Genomic DNA, 13,318 nt, shown 5'->3' with positions numbered 1-13,318 from the left:
TTCCCCGAAGCCTGACCCTCACCCGTCCCCTAATCCTAACCGGTAGGCTGACAGTAACCCACGCCCTCACACGTCCGCTCCCCCTAAAGCGTTGTCGTACCCTCACCTGGACCCTAAACCGTCCCCGTCCCCTAACCCTAACCCTAGCCCGAACCCTAACCCTATCCCTTCCCCGAAGCCTGACCCTCACCCGTCCCCTAATCCTAACCCGTACGCTGACACTAACCCGCGCCCTCACACGTCCGCTCCCCCTAAAGCATTGTCCTACCCTCACCTGGACCCTAAACCGTCCCCGTCCCCTAACTCTAACCCTAGCCCGAAACCTAACCCTAACCCTTCCCCGAAGCCTGACCCTCACCCGTCCCCTAATCCTAACCCGTACGCTGACACTAACCCGCGCCCTCACACGTCCGCTCCCCCTAAAGCGTTGTCGTACCCTCACCTGGACCCTAAACCGTCCCCGTCCCCTAACCCTAACCCTAGCCCGAACCCTAACCCTAACCCTTCCCCGAAGCCTGACCCTCACCTGTCCCCTAATCCTAACCCGTACGCTGACACTAACCCGCGCCCTCACACGTCCGCTCCCCCTAAAGCGTTGTCGTACCCTCACCTGGACCCTAAACCGTCCCCGTACCCTAACCCTAACCCTAGCCTGCACCCTAACCCTAACCCTTCCCCGAAGCCTGACCCTCACCCGTCCCCTAATCCTAACCCGTACGCTGACACTAACCCGCGCCCTCACACGTACGCTCCCTCTAAAGCGTTGTCGTACCCTCACCTGGACCCTAAACCGTCCCCGTCCCCTAACCCTAACCCTAGCCCGAACCCTAACCCTAACCCTTCCCCGAAGCCTGACCCTCACCCGTCCCCTAATCCTAACCCGTACGCTGACACTAACCCGCGCCCTCACACGTCCGCTCCCCCTAAAGCGTTGTCGTACCCTCACCTGGACCCTAACCCGTCCCCGTCCCCTAACCCTAACCCTAGACCGAACCCTAACCCTAACCCTTCCCCGAAGCCTGACCCTCACCCGTCCCCTAATCCTAACCCGTACGCTGACACTAACCCGCGCCCTCACACGTCCCCTCCCCCTAAAGAGTTGTCCTACCCTCACCTGGACACTAAACCATCCCCGTCCCCTAACCCTAACCCTAGCCCGAACCCTAACCCTAACCCTTCCCCGAAGCCTGACCCTCACCCGTCCCCTAATCCTAACCCGTACGCTTACACTAACCCGCGCCCTCACACGTCCGCTCCCCCTAAAGCGTTGTCGTACCCTCACCTGGACCCTAAACCGTCCCCGTCCCCTAACCCTAACCCTAGCCCGAACCCTAACCCTAACCCTTCCCCGAAGCCTGATACTCACCCGTCCCTTAATCCTAACCCGTACGCTGACACTAACCCGCGCCCTCACACGTCCGCTCCCCCTAAAGCGTTGTCGTACCCTCACCTGGACCCTAACCCGTCCCCGTCCCCTAACCCTAACCCTAGCCCGAAACCTAACCCTAACCCTTCCCCGAAGCCTGACCCTCACCCGTCCCCTAATCCTAACCCGTACGCTAACACTAACCCGCGCCCTCACACGTCCGCTCCCCCTAAAGCGTTGTCGTACCCTCACCTGGACCCTAAACCGTCCCCGTCCCCTAACCCTAACCCTAGCCCGAACCCTAACCCTAACCCTTCCCCGAAGCCTGACCCTCACCCGTCCGCTAATCCTAACCCGTAGGCTGACACTAACCCACGCCCTCACACGTCCGCTCCCCCTAAAGGGTTGTCGTACCCTCACCTGGACCCTAAACCGTCCCCGTCCCCTAACCCTAACCCTAGCCCGAACCCTAACCCTATCCCTTCCCCAAAGCCTGACCCTCACCCGTCCCCTAATCCTAACCCGTACGCTGACACTAACCCGCGCCCTCACACGTCCGCTCCCCCTAAAGCATTGTCGTACCCTCACCTGGACCCTAAACCGTCCCCGTCCCCTAACCCTAACCCTAGCCCGAACCCTAACTCTAACCCTTCCCCGAAGCCTGACCCTCACCCGTCCCCTAATCCTAACCCGTACGCTGACACTAACCCGCGCCCTCACACGTCCGCTCCCCCTAAAGCGTTGTCGTACCCTCACCAGGACCCTAAACCGTCCCCGTCCCCTAACCCTAACCCTAGCCCGAACCCTAAGCCTAACCCTTCCCCGAAGCCTGACCCTCACCCGTCCCCTAATCGTAACCCGTACGCTGACACTAACCCGCGCCCTCACACGTCCGCTCCCCCTAAAGCGTTGTCGTACCCTCACCTGGACCCTAAACCGTCCCCGTCCCCTAACCCTAACCCTAGCCCGAACCCTAACCCTAACACTTCCCCGAAGCCTGACCCTCACCCGTCCCCAAATCGTAAGCCATACGCTGACACTAACCAGCGCCCTCACACGTCCGCTCCCCCTAAAGCGTTGTCCTACCCTCACCTGGACCGTAACCCGTCCCCGTCCCCTAACCCTAACCCTAGCCCGAACCCTAACCCTAACCCTTCCCCGAAGCCTGACCCTCTCCCGTCCCCTAATCCTAACCCGTACGCTGACACTAACCCGCGCCCTCACACGTCCGCTCCCCCTAAAGCGTTCTCGTACCCTCGCCTGGACCCTAAACCGTCCCCGTCCCCTAACCCTAACCCTAGCCCGAAACCTAACCCTAACCCTTCCCCGAAGCCTGACCCTCACCCGTCCCCTAATCCTAACCCGTACGCTTACACTAACCCGCGCCCTCACACGTCCACTGCCCCTAAAGCGTTGTCGTACCCTCACCTGGACCCTAAACCGTCCCCGTCCCCTAACCCTAACCGTAGCCCGAACCCTAACCCTAACCCTTCCCCGAAGCCTGACCCTCACCCGTCCCCTAATCCTAACCCGTACGCTTACACTAACCCGCGCCCTCACCCGTCCGCTCCCCCTAAAGCGTTGTCGTACCCTCACCTGGACCCTAAACCGTCCCCGTCCCCTAACCCTAACCCTAGCCCGAACCCTAACCCTAACCCTTCCCCGAAGCCTGACCCTCACCCGTCCCCTAATCCTAACCCGTACGCTGACACTAACCCGCGCCCTCACACGTCCGCTCCCCCTAAAGCGTTGTCGTACCCTCACCTGGACCCTAAACCGTCCCCGTCCCCTAACCCTAACCCTAGCCCGAACCCTAACCCTAACCCTTCCCCGAAGCCTGACCCTCACCCGTCCCCTAATCCTAACCCGTACGCTGACACTAACCCGCGCCCTCACACGTCCGCTCCCCCTAAAGCGTTGTCGTACCCTCACCTGGACCCTAACCCGTCCCCGTCCCCTAACCCTAACCCTAGCCCGAAACCTAACCCTAACCCTTCCCCGAAGCCTGACCCTCACCCGTCCCCTAATCCTAACCCGTACGCTGACACTAACCCGCGCCCTCACACGTCCGCTCCCCCTAAAGAGTTGTCGTACCCTCACCTGGACCCTAAACCGTCCCCGTCCCCTAAACCTAACCCTAGCCCGAACCCTAACCCTAACCCTTCCCCGAAGCCTGACCCTCACCCGTCCCCTATTCCTAACCCGTACGCTTACACTAACCTGCGCCCTCACACGTCCGCTCCCCCTAAAGCGTTGTCATACCCTCACCTGGACCCTAAACCGTCCCCGTCCCCTAACCCTAACCCTAGCCCGAACCCTAACCCTAACCCTTCCCTGAAGCCTGACCCTCACCCGTCCCCTAATCCTAACCCGTACGCTGACACTAACCCGCGCCCTCACACGTCCGCTCCCCCTAAAGCGTTGTCGTACCCTCACCTGGACCCTAAACCGTCCCCGTCCCCTAACCCTAACCCTAGCCCGAACCCTAACACTAACCCTTCCCCGAAGCCTGACCCTCACCCGTCCCCTAATCCTAACCCGTACGCTGACACTAACCCGCGCCCTCACACGTCCGCTCCCCCTAAAGCGTTGTCGTACCCTCACCTGGACCCTAACCCGTCCCCGTCCCCTAACCCTAACCCTAGCCCGAAACCTAACCCTAACCCTTCCCCGAAGCCTGACCCTCACCCGTCCCCTAATCCTAAGCCGTACGCTGACACTAACCCGCGCCCTCACACGTCCGCTCCCCCTAAAGCGTTGTCGTACCCTCACCTGGACCCTAAACCGTCCCCGTCCCCTAAACCTAACCCTAGCCCGAACCCTAACCCTAACCCTTCCCCGAAGCCTGACCCTCACCCGTCCCCTAATCCTAACCGGTAGGCTGACACTAACCCACGCCCTCACACGTCCGCTCCCCCTAAAGTGTTGTCGTACCCTCACCTGGACCCTAAACCGTCCCCGTCCCCTAACCCTAACCCTAGCCCGAACCCTAACCCTATCCCTTCCCCGAAGCCTGACCCTCACCCGTCCCCTAATCCTAACCCGTACGCTGACACTAACCCGCGCCCTCACACGTCCGCTCCCCCTAAAGCATTGTCGTACACTCACCTGGACCCTAAACCGTCCCCGTCCCCTAACCCTAACCCTAGCCCGAACCCTAACCCTAACCCTTCCCCGAAGCCTGACCCTCACCCGTCCCCTAATCCTAACCCGTACGCTGACACTAACCCGCGCCCTCACACGTCCGCTCCCCCTAAAGCGTTGTCGTACCCTCACCTGGACCCTAAACCGTCCCCGTCCCCTAACCCTAACCCTAGCCCGAACCCTAACCCTAACCCTTCCCCGAAGCCTGACCCTCACCCGTCCCCTAATCCTAACCCGTACGCTGACACTAACCCGCGCCCTCACACGTCCGCTCCCCCTAAAGCGTTTTCGTACCCTCACCTGGACCCTAAACCGTACCCGTCCCCTAACCCTAACCCTAGCCCGAAACCTAACCCTAACCCTTCCCCGAAGCCTGACCCTCACCCGTCCACTAATCCTAACCCGTACGCTTACACTAACCCGCGCCCTCACACGTCCGCTGCCCCTAAAGCGTTGTCGTACCCTCACCTGGACCCTAAACCGTCCCCGTCCCCTAACCCTAACCCTAGCCCGAACCCTAACCCTAACCCTTCCCCGAAGCCTGACCCTCACCCGTCCCCTAATCCTAACCCGTACGCTGACACTAACCCGCGCCCTCACACGTCCGCTCCCCCTAAAGCGTTGTCGTACCCTCACCTGGACCCTAAACCGTCCCCGTCCCCTAACCCTAACCCTAGCCCGAACCCTAACCCTAACCCTTCCCCGAAGCCTGACCCTCACCCGTCCCCTAATCCTAACACGTACGCTGACACTAACCCGCGCCCTCACACGTCCGCTCCCCCTAAAGCGTTGTCGTACCCTCACCTGGACCCTAACCCGTCCCCGTCCCCTAACCCTAACCCTAGCCCGAAACCTAACCCTAACCCTTCCCCGAAGCCTGACCCTCACCCGTCCCCTAATCCTAACCCGTACGCTGACACTAACACGCGCCCTCACACGTCCGCTCCCCCTAAAGCGTTGTCGTACCCTCACCTGGACCCTAAACCGTCCCCGTCCCCTAACCCTAACCCTAGCCCGAACCCTAACCCTAACCCTTCCCCGAAGCCTGACCCTCACCCGTCCCCTAATCCTAACCCGTACGCTTACACTAACCCGCGCCCTCACACGTCCGCTCCCCCTAAAGCGTTGTCGTACCCTCACCTGGACCCTAAACCGTCCCCGTCCCCTAACCCTAACCCTAGCCCGAACCCTAACCCTAACCCTTCCCCGAAGCCTGACCCTCACCCGTCCCCTAATCCTAACCCGTACGCTGACACTAACCCGCGCCCTCACACGTCCGCTCCCCCTAAAGCGTTGTCCTACCCTCACCTGGACCGTAACCCGTCCCCGTCCCCTAACCCTAACCCTAGCCCGAACCCTAACCCTAACCCTTCCCGGAAGCCTGACCCTCACCCGTCCCCAAATCCTAACCCGTACGCTGACACTAACACGCGCCCTCACACGTCCGCTCCGCCTAAAGCGTTGTCGTACCCTCACCTGGACCCTAAACCGTCCCCGTCCCCTAACCCTAACCCTAGCCCGAACCCTAACCCTAACCCTTCCCCGAAGCCTGACCCTCACCCGTCCCCTAATCCTAACCGTACGCTTACACTAACCCGCGCCCTCACACGTCCGCTCCCCCTAAAGCGTTGTCGTACCCTCACCTGGACCCTAAACCGTCCCCGTCCCCTAACCCTAACCCTAGCCCGAACCCTAACCCTAACCCTTCCCCGAAGCCTGACCCTCACCCGTCCCCTAATCCTAACCCGTACGCTTACACTAACCCGCGCCCTCACACGTCCGCTCCCCCTAAAGCGTTGTCGTACCCTCACCTGGACCCTAAACCGTCCCCGTCCCCTAACCCTAACCCTAGCCTGCACCCTAACCCTAACCCTTCCCCGAAGCCTGACCCTCACCCGTCCCCTAATCCTAACCCGTACGCTGACACTAACCCGCGCCCTCACACGTACGCTCCCCCTAAAGCGTTGTCGTACCCTCACCTGGACCCTAAACCGTCCCCGTCCCCTAACCCTAACCCTAGCCCGAACCCTAAGCCTAACCCTTCCCCGAAGCCTGACCCTCACCCGTCCCCTAATCCTAACCCGTACGCTGACACTAACCCGCGCCCTCACACGTCCGCTCCCCCTAAAGCGTTGTCGTACCCTCACCTGGACCCTAACCCGTCCCCGTCCCCTAACCCTAACCCTAGACCGAACCCTAACCCTAACCCTTCCCGAAGCCTGACCCTCACCCGTCCCCTAATCCTAACCCGTACGCTGACACTAACCCGCGCCCTCACACGTCCCCTCCCCCTAAAGAGTTGTCCTACCCGTCACCAGGACACTAAACCGTCCCCGTCCCCTAACCCTAACCCTAGCCCGAACCCTAACCCTAACCCTTCCCCGAAGCCTGACCCTCACCCGTCCCCTAATCCTAACCCGTACGCTTACACTAACCCGCGCCCTCACACGTCCGCTCCCCCTAAAGCGTTGTCGTACCCTCACCTGGACCCTAAACCGTCCCCGTCCCCTAACCTAACCCTAGCCCGAACCCTAACCCTAACCCTTCCCCGAAGCCTGACACTCAACCGTCCCCTAATCCTAACCCGTACGCTGACACTAACCCGCGCCCTCACCACGTCCGCTCCCCCTAAAGCGTTGTCGTACCCTCACCTGGACCCTAACCCGTCCCCGTCCCCTAACCCTAACCCTAGCCCGAACCTAACCCTAACCCTTCCCCGAAGCCTGACCCTCACCCGTCCCCTAATCCTAACCCGTACGCTAACACTAACCCGCGCCCCTCACACGTCCGCTCCCCCTAAAGCGTTGTCGTACCCTCACCTGGACCCTAAACCGTCCCCGTCCCCTAACCCTAACCCTAGCCCGAACCCCTAACCCTAACCCTTCCCCGAAGCTGACCCTCACCCATCCCCTAATCCTAACCCGTAGGCTGACACTAACCCACGCCCTCACACGTCCGCTCCCCTAAAGCGTTGTCGTACCTCACCTGGACCCTAAACCGTCCCCGTCCCCTAACCCTAACCCTAGCCCGAACCCTAACCCTATCCCTTCCCCAAATCCTGACCCTCACCCGTCCCCTAATCCTAACCCGTACGCTGACACTAACCCGCGCCCTCACACGTCCGCTCCCCTAAAGCATTGTCGTACCCTCACCTGGACCCTAAACCGTCCCCGTCACCTAACCCTAACCCTAGCCCGAACCCTAACCCTAACCCTTCCCCGAAGCCTGACCCTCACCCGTCCCCTAATCCTAACCCGTACGCTGACACTAACCCGCGCCCTCACACGTCCGCTCCCCCTAAAGCGTTGTCGTACCCTCACCTGGACCCTAAACCGTCCCCGTCCCCTAACCCTAACCCTAGCCCGAACCCTAACCCCTAACCCTTCCCGAAGCCTGACCCTCACCCGTCCCCTAATCCTAACCCGTACGCTGACACTAACCCCGCGCCCTCACACGTCCGCTCCCCCTAAAGCGTTGTCGTACCCTCACCTGGACCCTAACCCGTCCCCGTCCCCTAACCCTAACCCTAGCCCGAACCCTAACCCTAACCCTTCCCCGAAGCCTGACCCTCACCCGTCCCCTAATCCTAACCCGTACGCTGACACTAACCCGCGCCCTCACACGTCCGCTCCTCCTAAAGAGTTGTCCTACCCTCACCTGGACACTAAACCGTCCCCGTCCCCTAACCCTAACCCTAGCCCGAACCCTAACCCTAACCCTTCCCCGAAGCCTGACCCTCACCCGTCCCCTAATCCTAACCGGTAGGCTGACAGTAACCCACGCCCTCACACGTCCGCTCCCCCTAAAGCGTTGTCGTACCCTCACCTGGACCCTAAACCGTCCCCGTCCCCTAACCCTAACCCTAGCCCGAACCCTAACCCTATCCCTTCCCCGAAGCCTAACCCTCACCCGTCCCCTAATCCTAACCCGTACGCTGACACTAACCCGCGCCCTCACACGTCCGCTCCCCCTAAAGCATTGTCCTACCCTCACCTGGACCCTAAACCGTCCCCGTCCCCTAACTCTAACCCTAGCCCGAACCCTAACCCTAACCCTTCCCCGAAGCCTGACCCTCACCCGTCCCCTAATCCTAACCCGTACGCTGACACTAACACGCGCCCTCACACGTCCGCTCCCCCTAAAGCGTTGTCGTACCCTCACCTGGACCCTAAACCGTCCCCGTCCCCTAACCCTAACCCTAGCCCGAACCCTAACCCTAACCCTTCCCCGAAGCCTGACCCTCACCCGTCCCCTAATCCTAACCCGTACGCTGACACTAACCCGCGCCCTCACACGTCCGCTCCCCCTAAAGCGTTGTCGTACCCTCACCTGGACCCTAAACCGTCCCCGTCCCCTAACCCTAACCCTAGCCCGAACCCTAACCCTAACCCTTCCCCGAAGCCTGACCCTCACCCGTCCCCTAATCCTAACCCGTACGCTGACACTAACCCGCGCCCTCACACGTCCGCTCCCCCTAAAGCGTTGTCGTACCCTCACCTGGACCCTAAACCGTCCCCGTCCCCTAACCCTAACCCTAGCCCGAACCCTAACCCTAACCCTTCCCCGAAGCCTGACCCTCACCCGTCCCCTAATCCTAACCCGTACGCTGACACTAACCCGCGCCCTCACACGTCCGCTCCCCCTAAAGCGTTGTCGTACCCTCACCTGGACCCTAACCCGTCCCCGTCCCCTAACCCTAACCCTAGACCGAACCCTAACCCTAACCCTTCCCCGAAGCCTGACCCTCACCCGTCCCCTAATCCTAACCCGTACGCTGACACTAACCCGCGCCCTCACACGTCCGCTCCTCCTAAAGAGTTGTCCTACCCTCACCTGGACACTAAACCGTCCCCGTCCCCTAACCCTAACCCTAGCCCGAACCCTAACCCTAACCCTTCCCCGAAGCCTGACCCTCACCCGTCCCCTAATCCTAACCCGTACGCTGACACTAACCCGCGCCCTCACACGTCCGCTCCCCCTAAAGCGTTGTCGTACCCTCACCTGGACCCTAAACCGTCCCCGTCCCCTAACCCTAACCCTAGCCCGAACCCTAACCCTAACCCTTCCCCGAAGCCTGACCCTCACCCGTCCCCTAATCCTAACCCGTACGCTGACACTAACCCGCGCCCTCACACGTCCGCTCCCCCTAAAGCGTTGTCGTACCCTCACCTGGACCCTAACCCGTCCCCGTCCCCTAACCCTAACCCTAGCCCGAACCCTAACCCTAACCCTTCCCCGAAGCCTGACCCTCACCCGTCCCCTAATCCTAACCCGTACGCTGACACTAACCCGCGCCCTCACACGTCCGCTCCTCCTAAAGAGTTGTCCTACCCTCACCTGGACACTAAACCGTCCCCGTCCCCTAACCCTAACCCTAGCCCGAACCCTAACCCTAACCCTTCCCCGAAGCCTGACCCTCACCCGTCCCCTAATCCTAACCGGTAGGCTGACAGTAACCCACGCCCTCACACGTCCGCTCCCCCTAAAGCGTTGTCGTACCCTCACCTGGACCCTAAACCGTCCCCGTCCCCTAACCCTAACCCTAGCCCGAACCCTAACCCTATCCCTTCCCCGAAGCCTGACCCTCACCCGTCCCCTAATCCTAACCCGTACGCTGACACTAACCCGCGCCCTCACACGTCCGCTCCCCCTAAAGCATTGTCCTACCCTCACCTGGACCCTAAACCGTCCCCGTCCCCTAACTCTAACCCTAGCCCGAAACCTAACCCTAACCCTTCCCCGAAGCCTGACCCTCACCCGTCCCCTAATCCTAACCCGTACGCTGACACTAACCCGCACCCTCACACGTCCGCTCCCCCTAAAGCGTTGTCGTACCCTCACCTGGACCCTAAACCGTCCCCGTCCCCTAACCCTAACCCTAGCCCGAACCCTAACCCTAACCCTTCCCCGAAGCCTGACCCTCACCCGTCCCCTAATCCTAACCCGTACGCTGACACTAACCCGCGCCCTCACACGTCCGCTCCCCCTAAAGCGTTGTCGTACCCTCACCTGGACCCTAAACCGTCCCCGTCCCCTAACCCTAACCCTAGCCCGAACCCTAAGCCTAACCCTTCCCCGAAGCCTGACCCTCACCCGTCCCCTAATCCTAACCCGTACGCTTACACTAACCCGCGCCCTCACACGTCCGCTCCCCCTAAAGCGTTGTCGTACCCTCACCTGGACCCTAAACCGTCCCCGTCCCCTAACCCTAACCCTAGCCCGAACCCTAACCCTAACCCTTCCCCGAAGCCTGACCCTCACCCGTCCCCTAATCCTAACCCGTACGCTGACACTAACCCGCGCCCTCACACGTCCGCACCCCTAAAGCGCTGTCGTACCCTCACCTGGACCCTAACCCGTCCCCGTCCCCTAACCCTAACCCTAGCCCGAAACCTAACCCTAACCCTTCCCCGAAGCCTGACCCTCACCCGTCCCCTAATCCTAACCTGTACGCTGACACTAACCCGCGCCCTCACACGTCCGCTCCCCCTAAAGCGTTGTCGTACCCTCACCTGGACCCTAAACCGTCCCCGTCCCCTAACCCTAACCCTAGCCTGAACCCTAACCCTAACCCTTCCCCGAAGCCTGACCCTCACCCGTCCCCTAATCCTAACCGGTAGGCTGACACTAACCCACGCCCTCACACGTCCGCTCCCCCTAAAGTGTTGTCGTACCCTCACCTGGACCCTAAACCGTCCCCGTCCCCTAACCCTAACCCTAGCCCGAACCCTAACCCTATCCCTTCCCCGAAGCCTGACCCTCACCCGTCCCCTCATCCTAACCCGTACGCTGACACTAACCCGCGCCCTCACACGTCCGCTCCCCCTAAAGCATTGTCGTACACTCACCTGGACCCTAAACCGTCCCCGTCCCCTAACCCTAACCCTAGCCCGAACCCTAACCCTAACCCTTCCCCGAAGCCTGACCCTCACCCGTCCCCTAATCCTAACCCGTACGCTGACACTAACCCGCGCCCTCACACGTCCGCTCCCCCTAAAGCGTTGTCGTACCCTCACCTGGACCCTAAACCGTCCCCGTCCCCTAACCCTAACCCTAGCCCGAAACCTAACCCTAACCCTTCCCCGAAGCCTGACCTTCACCCGTCCCCTAATCCTAACCCGTACGCTGACACTAACCCGCGCCCTCACACGTCCGCTCCCCCTAAAGCGTTGTCGTACCCTCACCTGGACCCTAACCCGTCCCCGTCCCCTAACCCTAACCCTAGCCCGAACCCTAACCCTAACCCTTCCCCGAAGCCTGACCCTCACCCGTCCCCTAATCCTAACCCGTACGCTGACACTAACCCGCGCCCTCACACGTCCGCTCCTCCTAAAGAGTTGTCCTACCCTCACCTGGACACTAAACCGTCCCCGTCCCCTAACCCTAACCCTAGCCCGAACCCTAACCCTAACCCTTCCCCGAAGCCTGACCCTCACCCGTCCCCTAATCCTAACCGGTAGGCTGACAGTAACCCACGCCCTCACACGTCCGCTCCCCCTAAAGCGTTGTCGTACCCTCACCTGGACCCTAAACCGTCCCCGTCCCCTAACCCTAACCCTAGCCCGAACCCTAACCCTATCCCTTCCCCGAAGCCTGACCCTCACCCGTCCCCTAATCCTAACCCGTACGCTGACACTAACCCGCGCCCTCACACGTCCGCTCCCCCTAAAGCATTGTCCTACCCTCACCTGGACCCTAAACCGTCCCCGTCCCCTAACTCTAACCCTAGCCCGAAACCTAACCCTAACCCTTCCCCGAAGCCTGACCCTCACCCGTCCCCTAATCCTAACCCGTACGCTGACACTAACCCGCACCCTCACACGTCCGCTCCCCCTAAAGCGTTGTCGTACCCTCACCTGGACCCTAAACCGTCCCCGTCCCCTAACCCTAACCCTAGCCCGAACCCTAACCCTAACCCTTCCCCGAAGCCTGACCCTCACCCGTCCCCTAATCCTAACCCGTACGCTGACACTAACCCGCGCCCTCACACGTCCGCTCCCCCTAAAGCGTTGTCGTACCCTCACCTGGACCCTAAACCGTCCCCGTCCCCTAACCCTAACCCTAGCCCGAACCCTAAGCCTAACCCTTCCCCGAAGCCTGACCCTCACCCGTCCCCTAATCCTAACCCGTACGCTTACACTAACCCGCGCCCTCACACGTCCGCTCCCCCTAAAGCGTTGTCGTACCCTCACCTGGACCCTAAACCGTCCCCGTCCCCTAACCCTAACCCTAGCCCGAACCCTAACCCTAACCCTTCCCCGAAGCCTGACCCTCACCCGTCCCCTAATCCTAACCCGTACGCTGACACTAACCCGCGCCCTCACACGTCCGCACCCCTAAAGCGCTGTCGTACCCTCACCTGGACCCTAACCCGTCCCCGTCCCCTAACCCTAACCCTAGCCCGAAACCTAACCCTAACCCTTCCCCGAAGCCTGACCCTCACCCGTCCCCTAATCCTAACCTGTACGCTGACACTAACCCGCGCCCTCACACGTCCGCTCCCCCTAAAGCGTTGTCGTACCCTCACCTGGACCCTAAACCGTCCCCGTCCCCTAACCCTAACCCTAGCCTGAACCCTAACCCTAACCCTTCCCCGAAGCCTGACCCTCACCCGTCCCCTAATCCTAACCGGTAGGCTGACACTAACCCACGCCCTCACACGTCCGCTCCCCCTAAAGTGTTGTCGTACCCTCACCTGGACCCTAAACCGTCCCCGTCCCCTAACCCTAACCCTAGCCCGAACCCTAACCCTATCCCTTCCCCGAAGCCTGACCCTCACCCGTCCCCTCATCCTAACCCGTACGCTGA

Source organism: Pseudorca crassidens, chromosome X (genome assembly GCF_039906515.1).
Source record: "Pseudorca crassidens isolate mPseCra1 chromosome X, mPseCra1.hap1, whole genome shotgun sequence".
In the NCBI taxonomy this organism is placed as follows: domain Eukaryota; kingdom Metazoa; phylum Chordata; class Mammalia; order Artiodactyla; family Delphinidae; genus Pseudorca; species Pseudorca crassidens.
This window is presented reverse-complemented; position numbering follows the sequence as displayed.